Source organism: Lissotriton vulgaris, chromosome 6 (assembly GCF_964263255.1).
Source record: "Lissotriton vulgaris chromosome 6, aLisVul1.2, whole genome shotgun sequence".
NCBI classification, from domain to species: domain Eukaryota; kingdom Metazoa; phylum Chordata; class Amphibia; order Caudata; family Salamandridae; genus Lissotriton; species Lissotriton vulgaris.
In genome coordinates, this window is record NC_141694.1 from 629,323,402 (window position 1) to 629,347,790 (window position 24,389).

Consider the following 24,389-nt stretch of genomic DNA (forward strand, 5'->3'; position numbering starts at 1 on the left):
AAACTTATTCGAAAGTGTAACATAGGGATTGTTAAAACTGTAAGCATTACACAATGAACAGCTGTAGCAAATAAACCACTCCCATTTAGTTCGAGTGATAAGGGTGTAGTATGCAGTTGGTTGTGCATTTTAGAGCACACTGGCATAACTATTTTGCTAAAGAATGCTGTGGTAGTGCACTGTTTAACAGTCCACTTTCTATTGAAAAAAACCTATATTTGCACAGCTGTACAGTTTTATTGGTAAATCCATCAATATTATGCACAAACAATAATGTGTGGAAAAAAGATTTCAGCAACTAGTTATCATTTGCACATCACAAAGCAATATATTTTGAGCCTATTAACATCCTTGTTTCCATCACATTTAGGAATTAAAAATGTTCTCCATTTGTGCTTTCCTAACTGCTGATATATTGTGAAATATATGTAAAGTTAATTTATAACTTTAATTGGTTGTGTTACGTGTTAGAAAAAAATGACATCCTACAACCTTTTTTTGGTAATTCCTGTCCCCCAGCAAATTTGGCATGCAGTTGCCTAAACAAAATCCTTCCACTTTGCAGTCGAAGAAAAGTAAGTATCAATAACAATGCTAAGAGAAAAGGCAGCATTTTTTTAATAAAAATTTTATTAGGATCCAACATTTGCATTACATGTACATACATTCAACAAATATCATTCATGCTTCAACAATATATAAAGTGATAATAAATACTTATTTCATAACCTAATATATCCAGGGTAAGTTAAAGAGATAATAATGACTAAAATACTCCTCAAAGGATAACTTCCAACAAAGAGAATAAAAAATAAATACAAGAAATACAGCTGGCCTTTGGGATGAACTAATATGACTTCATAAAGTGCCTCAAAAGCATAGTGTGCAAAAGTTAGCAGATTGACAAAATCAAGACATTTAATCTGACCCCAGCTTTTCAGACGGAAACTGTCCCCAAAGTTTTTCATATTTCTTCATCCCCCTTTCGTATTGTGTATAATTGTTCATTGTTTCTGACTTGCTCCATTTTTTGCAGTGAGTCCCTCACTGTGGGGATCTGCTGTGTTTGCCATTTTTAGAGTAGAAGTGACCAGACCACAGCTGTTGCTACATATAATACCTATCCACTGTTTATGTAGACTGAGAGCTGGATCGTATCCTAAAACATTCAACCAGATACTGGGTCCTAAGCTTACCTGCCATTGAGTCTCCAGATACTAAATCCTTCATTCATTCCATAATCCCTGGACAAAAGAACAGTGACCAATTGTGTGCACCCTATTGGCAACGGACCCTTCAGAACATAGAAAAAAGTGGCCCAGAAGACGGAGGTGGACTTGTGCTAAAAAAGCGGAGTTCTATACAGCAACCATTTGCTAAAAAATAGCATTCAATGCCAATTAGCTCCTCTCAACACGCTAAAATTCAATATATTAATTTCCTCCCACATCCTATTAGTCAATTCCAAATCATCAGATTTTTTTAATTGCTTTTTGAGTAAGATCAGAACCTTTAAAAGAGGCAAACAGTCTGTTCCATTACCCTGCCTTTCTATATTCACTGACCTCAACCAATGCGGAAACCAACTTTCTGCAGCCAATAACCTGGCCAAGATTCAACTCACTAAAGGCTTTATTCAACATTCTGTATGAACCAAAGAGCAAAAAATTGCCTTGGGCTGATTTCCGCTATATTTAGCAATCTCTCTTCCAAAAGAAAGTCTGATAGTGTCCTAAACTCCATTTTCATCCATTTCTGATCAATTTCAGGTGCAAGATTGATGCCCGATACTGTGACTAATTCTGACAGAAGTGTCTCTGCATTAATATAGGGAATGGAATATCTCCTATAGAGGTACCTATGCTCCGGAAGAAACGACTTCTGACTCTTATAATCACATTTTTTTAGGTGACTTTACAGACTTTAACACATCCATTATATGATACTCTTTAAAGATCAGCTGCATAAAATAATTCATAAAAATACCCTTGTGAAGCTTTATATTAAACTTGGACATTTACTGTGAAAAATAAGCAAAAGAGTAATCCTTGCGATTAGAAAGTGTCAGCCCTCCTTCTTTACCACAGTTCATATAAAGTGCTTAATGCTACTTTGGCTATGTTTTTACCAGATAAACGATGTAAACATAGACTCTACTGTTGTAAAAAAGGAGACAGGTAAAACACACAGAATAGCTGAAAGCAGAAAATTAAACAATGGGAGAATTGACATTTGAATCAACGAAACTCTTACTAGAATAGTCAATGGGAGAGAATTCCACTGCGAAGACAAATCTTGTACTTTTAAGAGGAGCAGGGAAACATTAAGATCATATAGATCCTTGATCTGTGATGAAAACCTGAAACTAAGATACTGTGTAGGCTGTGAATTTACACAGGAGGAAATATCAGGGTGCAGAACATCTGAATTACAACCGCACAATATTATTACTGTTTTCTTATTATTAATTCTATTGCCTCCCAGTTTCTCATATTGTGCAAAAATGTCGAAAGCCTTTTCCTGGGCATCCTACCTACTGTCCAGAATTAACATCTAGTCATCTGCATATAGTTTTATCTTCCCCCATCTGTGACAAAGGGTGACAAATATTGCTGTTTTCTCTGATCCCTATAGCCAATGGCTCAATAAAAAAGGCAAATAAAATGGGGGTTAGAGGGCACCCCTGCCGGGTTTCACGGAAAACTTGTATTTTCCCCACCTCTGTTGTGTTACTGATATTACTGACTTCTGTATTACAATACATCTTATGTATCAACCACATGATCTGGGAAAGAATACCAATTCTGGGCAAAATACTAAATAGCGTTTGCCAGACAGTGAGGTTGAAGTATTTCTCTATGTCTAGCAGAAGCACTAAAGCTCATACATCGTTAACCACAAAATAATACAATGCTTCAGCCAAATAATGTGTATTTGTCGCTTTCTGTCGCCCCGCGATAATGCCATTCTGATCTATATGGATTGATCCTGATGCTATTAGATTAAATCTATTAGCTAATAACTTTGTAATGCTTTTATAATCAGTATTTAATAATAGAATTGGGAGATACGAGTTCAGATCCTCAGCATCCCTCCCCTTCTTTAGAAAGCACACCATGTTCTCCTTAAAAAAATAGGTTGGTATAGGGCCACCTTGTAGGATTGTGTTGATAACCAGTAAAAAATAGTCAGCTAAAACATCTAAAAAAGATTAAACAAGTCCACTGGTAATCCATCTAGCCCGCAGGTCTTACTATTTGAGAGATATATAATAACCTTGGTCAGAGCTTCTTTAGAGAAGGTACTAGTGATATTGAACCCCTCTTATTTAGTTAGCATTGGAATATTACAATCCGCTAGACTCTTTCCCAAGGAGTCTTTATCATCTAACTGATTTTGAGTATAGATCCTTCTATAGTGGTCTAACATGATTTACCCCACCTTCTCTGGTTCATTACTCCTAATTCCAGAGATTTGGCATGTCCATGCGTCTATTCAATTGTTGGCAGCTTGTTCACCTGCCTGCCAGGCTAAAAATCTCAAGGAAAAATTGCTCTCCTCATAGACTTTATGCATATAAGCCTGACTTAAAACTCAAGTTTTGTGTAATATGCCTCACTTAGGGCCTGATTACGATGACAGCCCATTAGTGGTGGTCCTAACACAGTTTACTGCCCGCCATATTACAATGGTGGCCAGATGGATGGCGGTCAAAAAGACCAAGTGCCATGCATCCGACTGGCTCAAGGAGTCTTTCGTGCATCAGAGGGAGCCACGATCCATACAATGGTGGTGGTGCCTGCCAGGCCCCGGTGTAGGGACTATGATATCCCTTTCTGCCGGCTGTTTCATGGCGGTTTACCCGAAAGGCACATTGGGGACTGTTACATCTGGCCCTCAGACATGGGACCTGAGGGGCACCTATGGTACCCCCCTACATATCCCTGCATCATGTGCAGGGATATGTGCAGCGTCCCCTTTTTGTACTGCAGCATGTGCTGCATCCAACCGCACTCACCCCAATACAAAATATAGGAATTGTGATTACCATGGTCATGGTTGCATCCTGATACCTACGGCATGACCGCCGACATCCTATCGGGCTGTCACACCTTTCATCCAACTGCCATCCTAATCAGCCCCCTAAGTGCCAGTTTAGCTCTATCAAATTCTTTTTTATTGGAAATTGAAGAATTTCTTAAAGATCTATCATAGCTTTGCTGCACATTTCGTTCTAAAATTTGTTTTTTTAATTTAGCACTTTTTGCTACTTTCTGCATTCTTACCTTTCACCATCCCACTAATAAATGCCTTCAGGGCATCCAATACTATGTTTGGTGAAGCTGTCTCATGATTAGTTGGTTAATTGTCAAACATTACTTTATCTCTTTACAAACTTGCACCCACCCTTCCTCCTGTAGATATCTAGGCCGGACCAAGGATTTTCCCACAACTATCTCCAATATGACCATTGCATGGTCTGATAAACCATTAGCTGGGCTTTTGAAATTACTAAAAAATATATACGTGAAGAACTACGAAATCTTCCTGAAAAACAGGTATATTTTAATAACTTTCAAAGTTTTTGGTTTTGATTGTTTCTTTAAATTAACAGAAGAGTACATTTTTGGATTCTGCAACAGATTAAAATCTTCCTGATCATAACTTACCCTGAATTTTGCAATAATGACTGAAACAATTCCTCTTAGAGCGTAACATTTTCTCCGACTGGGGATTAACAGCTGACAAACATGGGATGCCTTGACCACACGAAGCAGCTCATCCAGCACCACTGATCGCTTTTATCACTGGCACTATTTAATACTTTGGCAGGCTGCCCCTTTGCCAGAAAAATAGAGGTTCTCCGGTAGGCAGCCTGGGCGGAAGAAAACCCTCTAAATTCAGCCCAGTTTTTGAACATTGTAAATTCTGACAATTTTCGAACCAGAATATGGGTTTCCTGGATTAAAATCACAGCTGGGTTCTCAGCTAACACCCAAGTTTCTAGTGCGTGTAATTTTTTTTTATTATTAAAAACATTGGCATTGAAGGAAACTACATTCAAGATATTATTCATTGCCAATTTACTTTTCCTAAATAACCAGTATGTAAAACAAATATACTTTTACTACCCACCATCCAGCACATTCAAATTTTGCTTACCAAAACGATATAGTTGCACTTGCCCACAAGTAAAACCTTGTATCCCAGCCATGTCCTTCTGTAGATTAATGAAACATCAACTCGTTGGTTGGACCTCCCTTCATGTAGATTTAACATTCTACTCCTGTACTCTTAATGAATGAACTAATGAACTGCAAATTTGGACCACTTTTTAGCAAGCTTTTCCCCATACCTCCACCAACCATCCCACCTCTTAGCCCCCACTCCCTCCTCCCTAAGTAGCGGTGAGTGGTTTGTCATCCCTCTCACACCTGCAAAGCTTACCCTCCCCCAAGAAACTGGCACCCTGACCTTGTGCCAAAATCTGTCAGCCTGCGCCCTCCCACCCCTACCCTGCCAGGATGCTAAGGAAAAAAGGAAAAAATCAAAAAAACACACGTGCATGAAAACATAGCTGAGCTTAAGACATATTAAAGATCTAGTGCAGTAGCTCCTGCACTTTGAGAACATCACAAAAGATGTTAAATTGTCTTTTTACCAGCATTTTCAATTTAGATTGCTGCACAATTTCTGCCTGCATCCCCTGGGCCTTGAAAAAATAGAGCATTTTTACAAACTCTTTCCATCTCTTGATGGCCGAAGCTGATATATCCCAGAATATATGGAATAATTGGACTTCTAGTGTATTAAACTGTTGCTGCTTAATAGCTTTGGGTAACACTAGTTCTTTTACAAGGTAGTCTCTGAAGTTAACCAATATTGTCAGAGGAAATTTTGAGTTGGAAGTTTGGTGTGATGGCACACAATGGGCTCTCATGAATGTCACATCCCTGGTATATTCAGGAAGAACATGTTTTATTTAATAAAGAAGTCCACCCATTGGAGTGTTTGCGGTCCCTCGATTCCCTCTGGGACCCCTGTAATACAGTGATTGTTGTACTAGGACTGATTTTTCAACTCCTCTAGCTTATATTCCATTGAAGACTTTTGTTTTTGAAATGTAGCTACCGTTTCCTGCATTGTGGTAACCTTGTCCTCTAACTGTGAAATTCTCACCTCTGCTTCTATTAGCCACTGAGGGATCTGGTCCAAGGTGTCAGTTTTTGAGAGGCGGGCATGTACAGCTGCCATCAATGGTTTGTGAGGCTTTAAGATCCCTTATTTCCTCCAAAATAAGATTAAGCCTGTGCTTAGCGTCGCATTGCATAATGAGTGGTGTGCCCCAAGGGGAGGACCCTAATGTTTCGGATCTGAGCCAGACTTGTTTTGTCCTGCTTGTCCCTTTTCCATTCCTAGGTCTGCCTGCTCAACAATTCCTGGTGGATACAACCTCGGAGATATCTGCGTAAGAGGCATCAATAGTTGTGAAGGTGTATTGGAGTCACTACCAGAAGGAGCCTCCGATATTGCGAGTGGAGACTGGAGCAACAAACTAAAAGTTCTGCGAGACATCTACCCCAGAGCTCAAACCAGGTTTTACCTTCATAAATAAAGGGTATTCCTTAAATTCCCCAAGTTTTATAGCATCAACTTCCTGTCCACAGATAGCTCCCACTGAATTTTTCACAGCTATCTGGTTAGGTGAGACTGCCCCCAATACTCAGTCATTAGCATCAGGGCTGTCACATATCTAATTCCTCTGACTCTTCCTCCTTACAGTGTTTCTGACGGTGTTCTAGGGTTGGTTGAACTATCTTCCTGATCTTCTATATTCACTGGCATTGGAAGATCTTTTCGCATGGAGGCAGTGTAGTTTGCCAGAGCTGTTGCCTGCCCCACTTATTTTTCAACCCTTTGAGTCAGAGCAGATGTATACAAATAGGTTGAAGCACCAACTGATTTAGGGTGACTTTGAATTTTAATGACCTTTGATCTTAAGGCTTGTTAAGTTTCCATTGCTTCCCCCTCTCTTCCACTTTGGGGCTGTTTTACTGCCTCCAGGTTTTATGTGATGTTTTTAGTCCAAACGCGGTTGCAATGATACAGACAGGAGATTGGATGCCCTGTGAAACCACCAGTGACCCTCTACCAGGTAGCGCCTAAGTACTCAATGCAACAGCAGAGGCATGCACTTACCCCCGGTAAGAAACCTAGTGGTTGCTGCAGTAAGGGGCCACCCTTTCTAGCTAATCCATGGCCAATCCACTGACAACCTTGAAAGAGGGGGGCAGAAAGGTCTCCCAGGATGCGACCTGATGTGCCCTGCGTCTTTTCCTTATCTCCATCACACTGCAGCTGCCTGAACAGCCGCACATCAATCCTCAGCAAATTTTGGCCTGAAAATTACTTAAACAAACTTCACACTGCGGTCCAGCACAAAGATCAGGTGCACAATGACAACTTAACTCGCTGTGAGGCCGCTGGGATTTTTCTTTTTTTGGGTTATACTACGATGCGGCACCCCAACATTCCATGATTTTCCTCGGCTCCGCATCAGCCAATAGCAGCCAGCACGCACTGCATGTCACATGCAGTGCCCTGAAGTGGCAAGGAGGAGGGTCTGTGACAGCTTTAGCTGAGAAATAAGCAGCAATTTATCTGAAGCCTGGAGCCTCATTTATGAGAAATGACGCATCGCTGCGTGAAAGCAGCGATGTGTCACTTCTCAGTGTGCACTCCATGCGACATTCCTGATGCGTCATATTTAAGTATGACGCATCATGTCGCAAGGAGTTACAGATACGTCAGTATTTCTGACGTATTTGTAAGCGCAAAAGTGACGCATTGGTGGAGTGTGTCACAAAAGTGACGCAACTCCTGCAATGCGTCCTTTCACATGGGGCAAGTCCCAAATGAAAGGGCCTGCGTCAGTCTTACGCCTGCTGTGAGGCAGGCGCAAGATTTTGACGCAACGGAGTCCTAAAAGTGAAATCTCATAGATTTCACTGCGTCACTTCTACGACCCTTCCTTGCGTCAATACGCCCCCCTTGCATACATTATACCTGGCGCAGGTATAGTGTGGTGCAGGGGTTTACAAAGTGACGCATCTACCTAGATGCGTCACTTTGTAAATATGGCACAACAAGGCGCATTTTTTACGCCACTGGTGCGTCACAAAAATTGACGCACCGGCGGCATAAAAGTGACGCACTGCCTCAGAGTTTCAAAACTTGAAACTTGAAACTGCCTCAGAAATGAGGCCTCTGGTGTTTGACCTCTCTCTTTAAACACGCTTCTATTATGACAGGTATATATATTTATTGTTCATTCAACTTCTGAACTGCATATTTAATATAGTGGCGATGCTGCAGCACCCTTGCACTCCTACTTCCAGAGCCAATGCGTTTAGTTAGTTTAAGTTTCGAAACAAGGGGGCATATTACCAAGCAATAGCAATAATTATCGCTATTGCTTGGTTAGAGACAAAAATTTACCGCTGAGTTGCGGTGATTTTTACCGCAAATAAACCTTGGTATTACCAAGGTTTATCGCAAATGCGATAAAAATCGCCGCAATGCATGAATATCGCTGAAAAGTCAGCGATATTCATGCATTACCGAACTAATGCTCTTAGCCATGTTATCCACCTCCCATTGGATAATATGGCTAAAAAAAGCTCAGGGCAGGTGTTAGCTTTTGGAGATATTCGCGCTTAGCGCGAATATCTCCAAAAGTTGGTAATAGGAGATAGCGATGTTAGCGACTGTTTTCAGTCGCAACCATCTTGGCACGCCCACTTTGCATGTCATTAGGGATAAATTTCACTGACATGCAAAGTGGGGCCCAAGATGGTCGCTATCTCCTACTAGCTGTCGCTAACTGGTGTTAGCGACAGCTATGTAATAGGGAGATAATTTTATCTCCGCTTTCTTGGCTTTTAAAGCCAAAAAAGCGGAGATAAACCCCCTTGATAATATGCCCCATGGTTCTAATAAATTGTCAGTACCAATATTTGTGACAGTTCCACATATTTAGACTTGAATAAGACCTAACATGCAGAAGAAATATTTTGCATTCTTTACAATGTTAATGTCATAGAGTTAATTCTGCTACTCCTATCAGGTATGGATATCACATGCATAAAAGTGGCATTGCAGCATTTCTTGATTCAGTGATGTCATGTTCCTCTAATTGCAAACATCATGTTCATTGCACAGAATATTTAGCGTTATTCTTTAAACATCCGGACGTTCTCTAAATAAGATCTAGTGTCTAAAGCCAGAATCTACAGGCGAATGAGCCTAAGCATCACTGTTATCTGACCCATGCATACAGCTGTACTGGGTAAGGTTTGGGATTGTTGAGTCCCTAAATTGAAAGGTGCTTGATTATTGCAAAATATTTTAAGCAGTGATGTTTGTCATCCTCATTATGCAACTACATACCAGCAACATGTTTTTGAAACTGCATATATTTGACTTAAAATTCAAGGCTTTTGGATATTTTACATTTAATGTATTAATAGCTTTTAGCTTTATCCCCTTTTATCAAAATTGCATGCATCTGGGAAGAGATAAAATCCCATTATCATATAATGCAATTTAAAAATGTAATAAAATGCCATGGAATCTTTCCTTCACAAATAGCACCATTTACTCCCAAAGCTCATTTTTCCGAAATTGCTCATGCATGCATAAGTAATTCTATAATCCTCAATGACACCGCTCTCTTGAACACCTATAACTAGCAAAACATATTGCCAATTGGTTTAACACCTGAGATCTTTTCTTCATGCATAGTTTACGATTTCACACATTTCATTTGTAATTTGAAGACCATCTTCTTCAATTCAAAAGAATGTTTGCCGACAGCTTTCTTCAAGTTTGAACTCTCAGGTCATCGTTTTCACCGCATTTGACTGAGCTTTTTGTAAGGAGTATTATCAACAAATAACAGATTAGCAAGAAATGAAGTCTTATCGATTCGCTCTGTGACCCACTTACTGGAAAAAAACAAACCGCTCCCCTACATAAGACCGTGCTTTGAGGTATAAAACATCTGGTCTGATGTCGAATCCAGTGAATGACACTGTTGTGCTTCTTCAGGGGTTGTGACTGGACTGTGCGCTTGTTTAACAAAGACAGGGATGCTCTCTACAGGACATACGAATATATACCGAGTACTGGAGAAAGAGGGCCAGATTTGCTAATATTTGATGCAATGCAGCAAGACACATTGCTGCAAGGCATCACATGGAGAGAGCACAAATGTGCCATGTTTACTGGGATATGGTGTATTCCTTCGCTCTTCCAGCGCTGGTACACTGCGTAGTCAAGAGACAATGTAGGCAAACTTGCGATGTGGTGCAAGGGTACCCGCGTTACAGCCAGGAATGTTTGTGTGTAGGAAGGAGCACCTTCCTGCCCAAAAACAATCCTCGCGGTACAAAAGGGGGTAGTGATGGACGGAGCATCTGAATCAATCAAACACTCACACCAAGTCAAAAGATCTGGGTTTAATCCATCGCCCACTCTGCCACCCCAGTTCAGACATGGCTATATGCAAATGAGTCTGACCCTGTGCCTCATGGGAACAGTCCAGCCCGAACTGCCAAGCCATGTCTTCCCTGGACTGGAAACAAGCTTCTGAGGACCGGTTTCAGGCATTCCAGCCGTCTTCAGCCCGGCTTGCATGAATCTAGTGGCAAAGTGAGCAAGGGACTCACGTCTGAGCATACCCAGCCACACTTATGGCGGCCAAAAGCGGTAAGAAAGGTGGTGGTAGTGATGGACGGAGCATCTGAATCAATCAAGTCAAAAGATCTGGGTTTAATCCATCGCCCACTCTGCCACCCCAGTTCAGACATGGCTATATGCAAATCAGTCTGACCCTGTGCCTCATGGGAACAGTCCAGCCCGAACTGCAAAGCCATGTCTTCCTTGGACCGGAAACAAGCTTCAGAGGACTGGTTTTTGGCATTCCAGCCATCTTCATCCTGGCTTGCTTGAATCCAGTGGCAAAGTTAGCAAGGGACTCACGTCTGAGCATACCCTGCCACACTTATGGCGGCCAAAAGTGGTACAAAAGAGGGTTGTGATGGACGGAGCATCTGAATCAATCAAACACTCACACCCAGTCAAAAGATCTGGGTTTTAATCCATCACCGTTCTTTAGCCCACTCTGCCACCCCAGTTCAGACATGGCTATATGCAAATCAGTCTGACCCTGTTCCTCATGGGAACAGTCCAGCCCGAACTGCCAAGCCATGTCTTCCCTGGACCGGAAACAAGCTTCCGAGGACCGGTTTCTGGCATTCCAGCCGACTTCATCCCGGCTTGCTTGAATCCAGTGGCAAAGTGAGCAAGGGACTCACGTCTGAGCATACCCTGCCACACTTATGGCGGCCAAAAGCGGTACAAAAGGGGGTGGTGATGGACGGAGCATCTGAATCAATCAAACACTCACACCCAGTCAAAAGATCTGGGGTTAATCCATCACCGTTCTTTAGCCCACTCTGCCACCTCAGTTCAGACATGGCTATATGCAAATCAGTCTGACCCTTTGCCTCATGGGAAGAATCCAGCTCGAACTGTCAAGCAATGTCTTCCCTGGACCGGAAACAAGCTTCTGAGGACCGGTATCTGGCATTCCAGCCGTCTTCAGCCCGGCTTGCTTGAATCCAGTGGCAAAGTGAGCAAGGGACTCACGTCTGAGCATACCCTGCCACAAAACAATCCTCAGCGGCATTCCCCTCTTTCCATGTGTGCTGCAGAACGCAGCACACAAAGAAGTCAGAAATCACAAGGAGAAATAAATATACTTCCCCTCATTACGCCTCTGCTGGGATGGCAAAGCACTTTCATGCATACTCATGTTTATTATGCTTAGAAAACTGAGAATGCACCAAACTTTATGTGGGGATTCGTGAGAATGCCCACACTTCACTCATTAGAACGCCTTCCCAAAGCAGACTAATTTGAGGCAATGAATTGCACTGCCTTGTGTTACTCTGGATTTACTAAACCATGCATTTAAATACCTTTCTTAATTCCAACCTAGATCCATACCCCTACCTATTTTCCTGGTCTGAATTGTGGCTCGAATCATGTAGGCTTTGAAAATGAATTGACCTAGTGAGAAGGGGGCGTTTGCCACTTGCAAATGAGCGGAGAAGCGAGCATCAATGTAGCCTTTATTTTGAACTAGAGATCTCATTGCCTTACAATTCCTCGTTCTGGTAAATGGGTTGAAGCTCTTAAACAAGGTTTCTGAATAGGGAAAGTATCAGAGACGACAAGAGAAACTTTGGTGCAGATTTACAGATGCAAGCAGTCACAGGTGCAAACTCTGTATAGCTGAATGTATGCTAATGAATCCTTTCGTTTATGATATTCATGTGCATGGACGAGCACGTTATTTTGTGAACTCTTAGCATGCTCACTTGTCAAACTGAATATTCTATTCCTACATAAGGTTATGAATTGAAGATATTTCTTTCCTATGATACATGATTTCCATTGAATTAAAATATATTACTCATGAATGTATCCCTTTTCAGTATTCATTGCAAAATCACATTTCTTGGAGTACTTTACAACTCTTTCCATGCTACATAAACCTGGATAGGTCTTATATCAGTTATAGCTACAGATACATACAAAGAAGTGCATTGCAAAATGCTTCTGAATAGCCACTATATTCTGAATGTGTGGGTGTTCACCTTCTTTTACGAATGCACTTCTTCATAATCACTCATGTATCGCTCACCAGTGAAGTCACTCTCCTTTAATTTTCCCTCAAAACTCTGGGCCTGATTAACAAAGTATATCTTTAATTAAAAGTGTCTAACACCTGCTCTAGGTATGAGTTACACTGTAATGTCCAGAAGTGATTCACAATTATTATGAACAGTTTTGCTTTACTCCAGGCTCAAGTGTATCCTACTTATTGATTTGTAAATGTAAATCCTGCTTATGTATGGTTTTTGGAAGCAATCATACATTACTCGTGGAAACTACTCACAGTAAATACTTTGTGAATTAAGTATAGATAGTCAGTTATTACTCACTTCTGAGACAGGAGTAAAAGACGCCCTCGCATAGAAATATGTTTGTGCCTATTTTATGCATGAATCAAGTATACTACCTAAACATAAAGCCCGGTAGCAGGGAAATGTTGATATATATCACATTCCGAATCACACATCAATCAAGAATTGATGATTTATAACTTTTTATAAAACTTTGAAACACATTTTGGAGTTTGATTGACAAACTCAATTTGGTCATAAAATGACCTTTCGGATCGAAAGTGACTGGTAGTTTTTTCACAATAGCTAACTTAGCAGCCATAACACCTTTTATCCCTGTGTAATATTACTCACTCGTACTTTAACATCACACAGGAGTAAATCCAACAAAATGGGTGGAGTGGACAGGATATGGCTTATAAAATGTTAACACTAAAAACACATCAGTTTATTAGCATTCCCAATCTTCCCTGGGATCCATTCCCACCCTGAAATCGTCGGAGATTTATATCAGAGTCTGATTTGCTCATTTTTCCAGGGAGCTACTTTCTGAGCATGACAGACTTCCATAATCTAACCGCGACCCCATGGTTCTTGTCTATCTTGCACTGTGGGTTTGAACGGTTTTGCCAGGGCTGATTTTGGTTTTCTGTCTGTCCCTGTTTTTTTCTAGTCAAGGATTGGAGTTGTGCTCCTCTTCTGGTGAGACGGCAAATGTCACATTCTCAGACCTTTTTGAAGGCAAGAGAGTGGATATTTCTTGGGAAAAGACAATTAAAAATGGGCATATTTATGAAACTATGGCACAGTGCAGCGCAACAAGTCATCTTGCTATGCTGTTCCACAGGAAATGGACAGGAATGCACTGTATTTAATGGAATACAGCACATTCTTATCCTTTCCCTTGTGCTGGTGCCTTTTTGACAGCCTAGCACCAATGCAGGCACTCTTGCACAATGGTACAAGGGTGCCTGTGTTGCATGGGGCACCTTCCTGCACAAAAACAATCTCAGGAGGCATATTCCTCATTCTATGTGTGCTACACAATGCAACACACTTTGAAAGAGGTAGTAAGAGGGAAAATAAAGGAATGTCTCCTCGTTACTCCACCACTGGGAAGGAGTAATATTTTGTCACATTCCCAGTTTTACAAGCTCTTGTTAATCAGGAAATGCATAAAAACACATTTGAGAACACCAACCAAAATGCCCATGGGGTGCTCATCAAGGACAGAGTAGCCTAACTCATTGCTTTGCACTGTGTTGTGATTCTCTAGATTTATAAAGCCACTCAAAGCAACACTAAGAGGTCGATTCCGATCTCGGTCGGACAGCTCACTGAGAGCTGTCTGTAGCTTACCTTACGACCGAAACGTTCCAGGAGATGGAGCGTCCAGGCGAAGAAGTACGATATGGAAATGTGCCAAATTCCCGATCGACACGTACGCTCCGACTCCATCCACAATTTCCGTACGATCCGAATCCGTAAGCGCCCAATCAAGTCTCAAGGAACCATTTTCACAGCATTTTCCGGCCGGACAAGTACGATGCGTACTTTCTACGTGCTGAACAGGTCGCCATGTCCAGCACATCACAGCATCAGGGAAAGCTGCATATCAGGTACGATTTGCACCAGAACACAATCCACAGCTAAGAGATGGACCAGTTAGCAACGGGTACAAGACGGAGCAACAATGCAGCGTGTACGAGACAAACACATCATGAATCCCATCGCGCAGGACATACCAGTACTGTACATCTACGACCGGATCAGGAAAAGACGCGGAGGGCGCAGACGGTAAGTCAGACACCCACCACACAAACAAATGACACGTATCCGCCAAATGTCACACACACTTGGGGGTTCCATATCCTGTCCACTAGCCACAGTCCACTATAGGGGTTGCATGACTATCACTACTACCAAACCCACTCATAGGGGACTTGTTGCTTATCACTACTACCAACCCCACTCATAGGGGGTATGTTGCCTACCACTACTACCACCCCCACTCATAGGGTGCTGTGTGACTATCACTACTACCACCCCACTCATATATAGGGGACTGTTGCCTATCACCACTACCACCCTCACTCATAGGGGGTATGTTGCCTATCACTGCAACCACCCCCACTCATAGGTGGTATGTTGCCTATCACTACTACCACCCCCACTCATGGTGGAATTGTTGCCTATCACTAATACCACCCCACACATAGGGGACTTGTTGCCTATCACTAATACCACCCCCACGCATTGGGGACTTGTTGCCTATCACTACTACCACCCCACTCATAGGGGGTATGTTGCCTATCACTAATACCACCCCCACTCATAGGGTGCTGTGTGACTATCCCTATCAACACCCTCACTCATAGGGGACTTGTTGCCTATCACTACTACAACCCCCATTCATAGGGTGCTGTGTGACTATCACTACTACCACCCCACTCATAGGGTACGTGTTGCCTATCACTACTACCACCCCCACTCATAGGGGGTATGTTGCCTACCACTACAACCACCCCCACTCATAGGTTATTTGTTGCCTATCACTACTACCACCCCCACTCATAGGGGACATGTTGCCTATCACTAATACCACCCCCACACATACAGGACTTGTTGATTATAACTAATACCAACCTCACACATAGGGGACTTGCTGCCTATCACTACTACCACCCCAACTCATAGGGTGCTGTGTGACTATCACTATCAACATCCCCACTCATAGGGGACTTGTTGCCTATCACTAATACCACCCCCACACATACAGGACTTGTTGCCTATCACTAATACCACCCCCATTCATAGGGTGTATGTTGCCTATCACTATTACCACCCACACTCATAGGGTGCTGCGTGACTATCCCTATCAACATCCCCACTCATAGGGGACTTTTGCCTATCACTACTACCACCCCCACACATAGAGGACTTGTTGCCTATCACTACTAGCACCCCCACTCATAGGGGGTATGTTGCCTATCACTACTACCATCCCCACTAATGGGGTCCTCTGTGACTATCACTATCAACACCCCCACTCATAGGGGACGTGTTGCCTATCACTACTACCACCTCCACTCATAGGGGACTTGTTGCCTGTCACTACTACCACCCCCACTCATAGGGGGTATGTTTGCCTATCACTACTACCACCCCCACTCATAAGGGGTATTTTGCCTATCACTACTACCATCCCCACTCATAGGGGGTAAGTTGCTTATCACTACTATCACCCCCACTCGTAGGGGACTTGTTGCCTATCACTAATACCGCCCCTACTCATAGGGGGTATGTTTGCCTATCACTACTATCACCCCCACTCATAAGGGGTATGTTGCCTATCACTACTACCACCCCCACTCATAGGAGGGAATGTTGCTTATCACTACTATCACCCCCACTCATAGGGGATTTATTGCCTATCACTACTACTACCCGCACTCATAGTGGACTCGTTGCCTATCACTACTACCACCCCCACTCATAGGGGTTATGTTGCCTATCACTACTATCACTTCCACTCCTAGGGGACTTGTTGCCTATCACTAATACCACCCCCACACATAGGGGACTTGTTGCCTATCACTAATACCACCCCACACATGGGGGGCTTGTTGCCTATCACTACTATCACCCCCACTCATAGAGGGTATGTTGCCTATCACTACTACCACCCCTGCTCATAGGGTGCTGTGTGACTACCACTATCAACACCCCCACTCATAGGTGACTTTTTGCCTATCACTACTACCACCGCCACTCATAGGGTGCTGTGTGACTATCACTATCAACACCCACACCTATAGCATGGGTGATGCGCCACACATCCACTATATATCAACATTAGGTATGTGAGCAAAATTCATCCCCCCAACATCATGACAACAGCGTGTAGTCTGTGACAAATGCCCACAACAGTGAATATGACATCGAACATACAATGTAACTCCCATCACATGTGTGACCAAAAACTGAGAGTGGGCTACACATGTCAAGCGTTACATGAGCACTGTGCCAATGTGCTCTAACCCCCATCACTGTGTAGAACAAAAGTTAAGTGTGGGGCTCTAAACTGCTGCAAATGTTGAGCATTGTGGTAATGGGGTCTAACCCCCCCCCTCACTGTGTAGAACAAAAGTTAAGTGTGGCGTTCAAAACTGCACCAAAAGTTGAGCATTGTGATAATGGGGTTTCAACCCCCCATCACTGTGTAGAACAAAGTCAAGTGGGGGGTTCTAAACTGCAGCAGATGTTGAGCATTGTGGTAATGGGGTCTAAACCCCCCATCACTGTGCAGAAAAAAATTCAAGTGTGGGGTTCTAAACTGCAGCAAATGCTGAGCATTTTGGTAATGGGGTCTAAACCCCCATCATCATAGTGACCAAAAGGTAAGTGTCATCATGGTATAAGCTGCAAATGCCAAACATTTGTATGATTCCTGGTCCCAATACATAATACACTTTTGTGGCAAAGTAGTGGGTGTGTCCAAACCCACAGAGATGTGATGAGGCTAACAGTGCAGTGAAAATAAAACATACTCCCAGCCATGTGCAGGCAAGCACTACCCATGGGGTCTGACATTGCATACAGTGTACCATGACACAAAAGCAGAAGTGACTATCAATATGCATGCACACATCTCGAAAATAGACACACAAATCAATACATCCTGTGTAGACTGTAGGTGTCAGGTCACAAACTCCCATTCCATGGCAGGAATGGGACCTAACAACCAGGATGAATGTGCAGAATGATGAGATATGACTCACAGGGACAGCAGGGAAAATCACCCAAACAACATCCATTCAATGGCCCACAACAGCAATACCAATGCACATGTACAGATGCACAAACAGAAACAGGCAACCTCACACTGCACATCTGACACAAGATGTGTTTGTTTGTGTCTCAGTATCCCCAGGCAACTACACAACACATGAGGGGGGTTGAACTACAATGACACAGATGTGGACACAGTGCCTTACAAAAGTAACCCATGAATTGGGCACCCCTTAGTGGGCAATCAGGCATTGTAAGATGAGAGGGATCCCAACAGACACATGTGACACAAGCTGGAATGAACAGCAACTATAACAGCAAGAGACAGACACACCACAGCATTACCCCCAGGGACCATACATTGGGGTGACACAAGCCTGCATGATACGTCCCCTGTGATGACAAAGGTAGATGTTGTTCAAACTGTGAAACTCTGACATGTGTCTTGTGCCACAAACGTACATCACACCTACACAAACACAAATCACTCAGCATGGCCCGTCATCCAGGCACAAAAAGGAAGTTGGGGCTGAGCCATGCAAACATTCACATTTGTCCACCCTCAACACCACACACCCTGAAAAGCACCAATGTGCATCAGTGAAGCCCACATGGATTGGTGACATCGCACATGCACCCATGACAAACACAGTGATGTGTGGAGGATCTCATCGCGCAAGGACAGTCTACAACCCCGGTGAATGACAGACATACTGCCCAGTATGCAGTACATGGCCATGACGTAAAAGCTCCCGTAATCTTCAGAATACCTGCCACAGTCCCAGGACAATGCAGAAGCCAAGGAGAATGACAAGACACACATGCTGACACCTGCCAACATTGCACCTCGGATCCTGATGAGTGGGAGCAGTCACACACGCATACACGTGTCTCAATCACTGAAAGGTACCACCTAGGGACAACTACATGATATTGGGAACAAACAAGTGCCATTGGGACCACTGACTGTGTTCAATCTGCATCTGACCACATCATCACCACTCAGAACTGACAAATCCTAATGATGACACACCAATGAACAGTAGTGTGTCCTGCACCCACATTTCTGGAAGCCCCAGGACAACGATGTGGGGTGAACACAGGACAACTCAGCAAGCACCACCAACAGGAACATATTAGGGGAACACAGCCAGTGTAGAAAAAGGGATGGGAAGACACACAGACATGCTCACACAACACACACCATGGACCCAGGCAATGTCATAGAACAACACGCTTACTTGAGGGATCCTAGCTCCTGTGCAAGCTCAGCTGTGCCAAACATAGTTACAGCAGGTCTCAGTCATGTCAGCAGAACACTTGGTCAGTCAGCCATCAGTTATCACACAACGCAGCCTCTGGTCACATCAGCCTGGGTACGGAAGTGTCCCTTAAGTCATCTGCACATACTCAATACATATGTCTAGCAAGTTAGACAGAGAACACAGTTGACTCCTACACCAATGATGCCCATACCTGCATGTCCAGTGGAGATGGGCCCACAGTCAGGGAAATAGATACCTTTTAGACAATGGGAAGCACATCATATGTGCATGGGTGCAAGCCACAGATGTGACCATGAAAATGAAATGTTAACATCCTAGTGCAAATTTTTTTAATCATGACACAGTGAGGTAATTGCCTGCGCACACCCTTTTTTTGAATGCCAAGTACTCTGTGTATAAAACTTTTTAAACTAAGTATGTGTGCTGTTTGGTTGGTAGGCAGCCAGCCCAATTGAAATTCAACATCTGGTGGAGACACCACTAGTATTCCAAACACACAACGTGTTGTAAAGTATAACAATGATCAAACATTTATCTGTAACTGATTTAGCTTCCAAGTAATCAACCAGAAAATTACATTTTAATCATGACACACCCAGTTTGCTGCAGAGAATGACATGGATACCGACCAGAATAGGATACTTATCTCATGGACCACATGGAGTACATCACATCAACACCTCAGTTTTTAACATTGAAAATCCAGTATTATAACAGCAAGGTCATGGTAACCATCATCAACATAATGTACAGCTGAATCAAATTCACAAGGTAACAACAAAAGCTTTATTCAGCAAATGGGAAAGTCAAATGTAAGCTTCAGAAAAAACAAAGGCCAATGGTCAGTCCATAGCAATAGTCCAAATAGGGTGTGAGTGACAACTGTCACCTGTTGCTTGCCTGCACTGCTAAGGACTGGGACATCCACTCGGAGGGGCATACATGGGGGCAGGAAAGGCACCGCAGGGACAGGATCAGGGCTCAGCAGAGGGAGGCAGTGAAGGGGTGGTGGGTGCAGGAGAGTCACTGGCAACTGCAGTGGAGGTGTCTGACATAGTGGGTGCCGTCACAACTGTGGGGCATAAGTCAGATGGGGTGGGTGCCGGCACAACTGCAGTGGGCAGGTCAGATGGAGTGGACTGGGTCCCTACTGTAGTGCCCATGTCAGACGGGGTGGTTGTGGACTCCACTGCAGTTCCTAACTCCATGGGAGTGGAATGGTGTTCAGGTGAGGTCGGCAGGACAGATGGGGGCCACAGTCCCAACACCAGTGGCACAAACAGGCTGACCGGGGAGGTGGGGATGGAAGATTAATTGGTAGGGGAGGGCCTGAGCATTATGGGGAAGGTGTCTCTGTGGGTGGGGGAACCTGGGGCAGGGTATGGCGTGGGAACCTGTGAAGTGGTGGACTGGGGGATGGAGGACAGAGACTGTGTTTTGGAGCTGCGGGCGGTGGTGGGGTCTTGCTCATCCGGGTAAGGGGGTACTTGCAGGTGGGGGCCTCAGTCTGCCTGCACCTGGGGGAGGGTGTCTGGGTGTGAGGGGCACTCCCCTCTGTGTATGGGGACTTCCTCTTCCCCTTGTTCGCTGGATCAGTGGGGAGGGGGCCAGGGTCACAGAGGAAGAGCTGCTTTGTGGATGGGGTTACAGGTGAGGCAAAGGAAGGAGTCTTGGAGGGAGAGGTATCGGAGGACTGCAGAGTCTTTTTGTATGCCTGTGTGTGTGTTTGCAAACCATCCCCTGTGAGTGTGTTATCAGTCCCCTGAGGTTTCTTGCGTGCACGTTTAGACATTGGTTTGGGTGTTTGTGTGCTGCTCGAGTCTGTGGGTTTGCGTGAATGTGCTGGTATGTGTGTGCTTGGGACAGGTATGGTGCTAGGAATTCAGGATGGGGCAGAGGTAGAAGGGTTGAGGGACTATTGAAGGAGGGACACTGCTGCCATCAGTGAGGAGACCATGGACTGATTGGTCCTCTGTAGGGCAGACATGCCCGATAACATGCCCTCCATGAACAACACCAGTTGTGTCAACAGACTGATGTGTGCATGGAGGAGACTCAGCATTGATGTCTGCTCTACATGGATCAATCGAAGCAAATCCACAGACTACACACTCAGGGCAGCAGGGTACACAGGGGCAGGGGGTGCGGAGCCTGGCACAAAGGAGACATGCTCCAGAACATGGGAGCCTCCACGGACCTCTGGGATGGGAGCCGATGGGAGGGTGGTGATTGTGGTGGTAGAGGTGGTGGCGGGAACAGCCTTACTAGATGGGGTTTGGTGGCTGCTTACACTTGCTTCCATAAGAGAGTCATCCTCCGAGCTGCTGTGGTCCTCAGCTGAGGTGGATGATGCTGAGGACTCCTCGGTGTGGCTCCCCTCGGCCTCCATGCCACTGGGCCCCTTCAACTCCTCGGTTGCTGTCCCAGTCTGGCTCTGTAGCTCCTCCTGGTCTGTGGCACTGTACCCTCCTGTGGCTATGGATGTATACGGATAATTTTAGGAAAACCAGTATTAGTCACCTGCACTGACCGCACACACCACAGTGAGCACAGCACATCACAGGGCAAACCCTGGCATCATCAGCTGAACATTGCTCAAAGTGCTCACACTGATTTGAAGAAGCCAATTGTCAGTCTGACCATCAACCATGGCACTCATATCCCTCCTGACCTTTCACCCATATGTCTCTTGCATGTTGGATGCTAATACCCCAATTTGCACACATGCACTACCTACACAGTTGTTGGACATGCAGGTGAACATGTTGAAGTTTCTTACCATACACACATCACATCTCTTGCCATTGACTCAGTACAGGTGTCAGGATGAAGGGATGGCCAGAGTCTTATTTGACATGCTTGTGATGCATACCAGCACCAGACACAATGATGTCCTCATGTCTTGATAGTCAATACCACAATTGGGGTGCATGGAGCATATTTGACTCCACTGCAGGATCTCTCCTAGCAAGTTCAATACCATGGCACAGACATGCCTGGAAAGTCAGCCAGCACTGTCTCCTGTCACAGGGGCATGGCATCCAGACAACAACAGTCTGCACTGTGTCACAATCATAGTTCATGGGGAATGCAAGCTCTACAGCTGACAAGTGCACATGTCCATCCCATGCAAATAACATAATCCGGACTCCGATGACCCCATATCATGCAAATTAGACATATGAGTGACTGCAAAAACAACTCCCTGAACATGAGCACCTCACAGTCTGCTGTAATTGAAACAAAGCTGCCTGAACTTCACAGTTGCATAAACAATTGTGCAGAGGCAAGTGATAACAAACCTATATGTCACACAAGGCTCGTCTCCTATAGTCACATCTCAGTCGGCCTGCTGACCCTCAAACTTATGAACACCCCAGTTGTCCTAAAAAGGACGCTACACCACAATGAAACAGAGGCAGACGCCTGAGGGCACATTTCACTAAGCACAATCTGTAAGTTGTTACACAGGAGTGGGAGTGTTTTAATGCCCTGGAGTAGACACGACTGCCCAGGTCAACGTGAAACCGTGTATAGCCATGGACAGTAGGCAGGTGGCTAAGCAAGTGTGACACACTTGACATACATACTCCTGAGGCCCCAAGATTGGTCTCACCTGCTGCATGGGTGTGTTTTAAATACCCCAGGCACATGTGGCGAGTCAGATCAGCAATTGGTTACACATATCAAAGGCACACACAGATCACATGTCAGATCTCAGGCATTGTGTAAACAATTGACCCACCAACGAAGCACTACAGAGTCCCGGTAACAGATGCTGTCCGGAAGCTTAAGCATAGCTGACTGCAAGGACACAGTGCCCAAGTGAAACAAGTCGCAAACTGTAAGGGCCACACCTGTGGATCAGATGAGGAGTGTGCATTACACAATTTAGGTACATGAGTTCTGGACTACAAGACCAACGTATTGTGGAAGTGTAACGAGGCCAAAAGACTGCAAATAGCATATCAGACACAGTTCACAGATTAGGCATGGACTTACCCCCTCCTTGCTGCTGTCTGGCCTTCAGCTGCCCATCCAGGTCCGGGAAGATCCTGAGCATGTGAGGGGTCAGGGTCCGGTGTCTGCACCTCCTGCGAGAAGGCAACAGCTTCAGCTGGACCCTTGCAATCCTCCGGGCCCGAAGGTCTGGTGCTTGTAGACCCCCACTGATCTAACTGCCCGGGTGATGGTCAGCCGATCTCCTGCTTCTGTTAGGCATCTACCTGTGAGGATGACAAAGTGAAAAGGCCATTTCCACACATGTCACATATTTGTGCGGCACACTGTTGGATATACATGTAGTCATCACAAAGGTAAATGAGGTACACAGGTAGTGCACCCATGGAAATGGGCAATTGTCCTGCATTTCTGACATGATAAAATTGCCTGGGAAGTAAAAGCTTGCACAAATTCACTTTTGCTGCAGAACACCTGTTCATCACATGTACCTACACACTTTGGGGGTTGAAACTACTCTGTGAGTATGCGTGCCTTTGGTGTACACACTGCTAGTACTGCTAGTCAGACAACATGCACAATAAGGAAGGCAGTGGACTGCACACTCACCTGTTCCTCTGGTTTCCCATACAGCTTGCAGTACAGTCGAAGGAGGTTGTTCAGCTGGGCCTGGTTTTCCTCCTCCTTGTAGGTTGTGGTTCTCTCCACAGAACGTGCCATAGCAGTAGCCAGAGGATGCAGAGACAGCAGTGGTAGCAGAGATGTGGTCCTGTAGCATGTAATGCAGGCAAGTGAGCTCTCTGGGGGCCAGCCAGCCTTTTATCTGTGCAGCAGAGGAAGAATCTGTGCCATGTGTCCTAAGTGATGGGTCCAACACAGTTGCATCCTATGAATCTGGCCAATCCATGGAATGCATGACTCGTTCACGTCTTCAGCATCGTTCAAAATGTCATCTTCATGACACCCTACGATTTGCAACATTGTTGTAGGCAGCCAACTGAATTTTCAGCACACAACTCCTACAAGTTTTGAATCTGCATCTGTCTCCAAGACAGTCCATAGCCAAGGAGTGCGCACAGCTCGGTAAACTAACTGTACGACCTGTAGTTTGAAAATCCACACAATACTATTTAGCAGTGAAGAGTTCTTGTTTAAAGCGTATCTTGAAAGTTCAGTGCAATTCGTATTCCTTGGTTCGGCCCTTACGGTGATGAAAATACCTACGAAAAGAGTCTCACAAGCGCCGCAGACGCTTCGGTCAGAGGAGTACAAAGAGGCAGGGTGAATCGTACACAGTACCTTGGATTGAAGAGTTCGT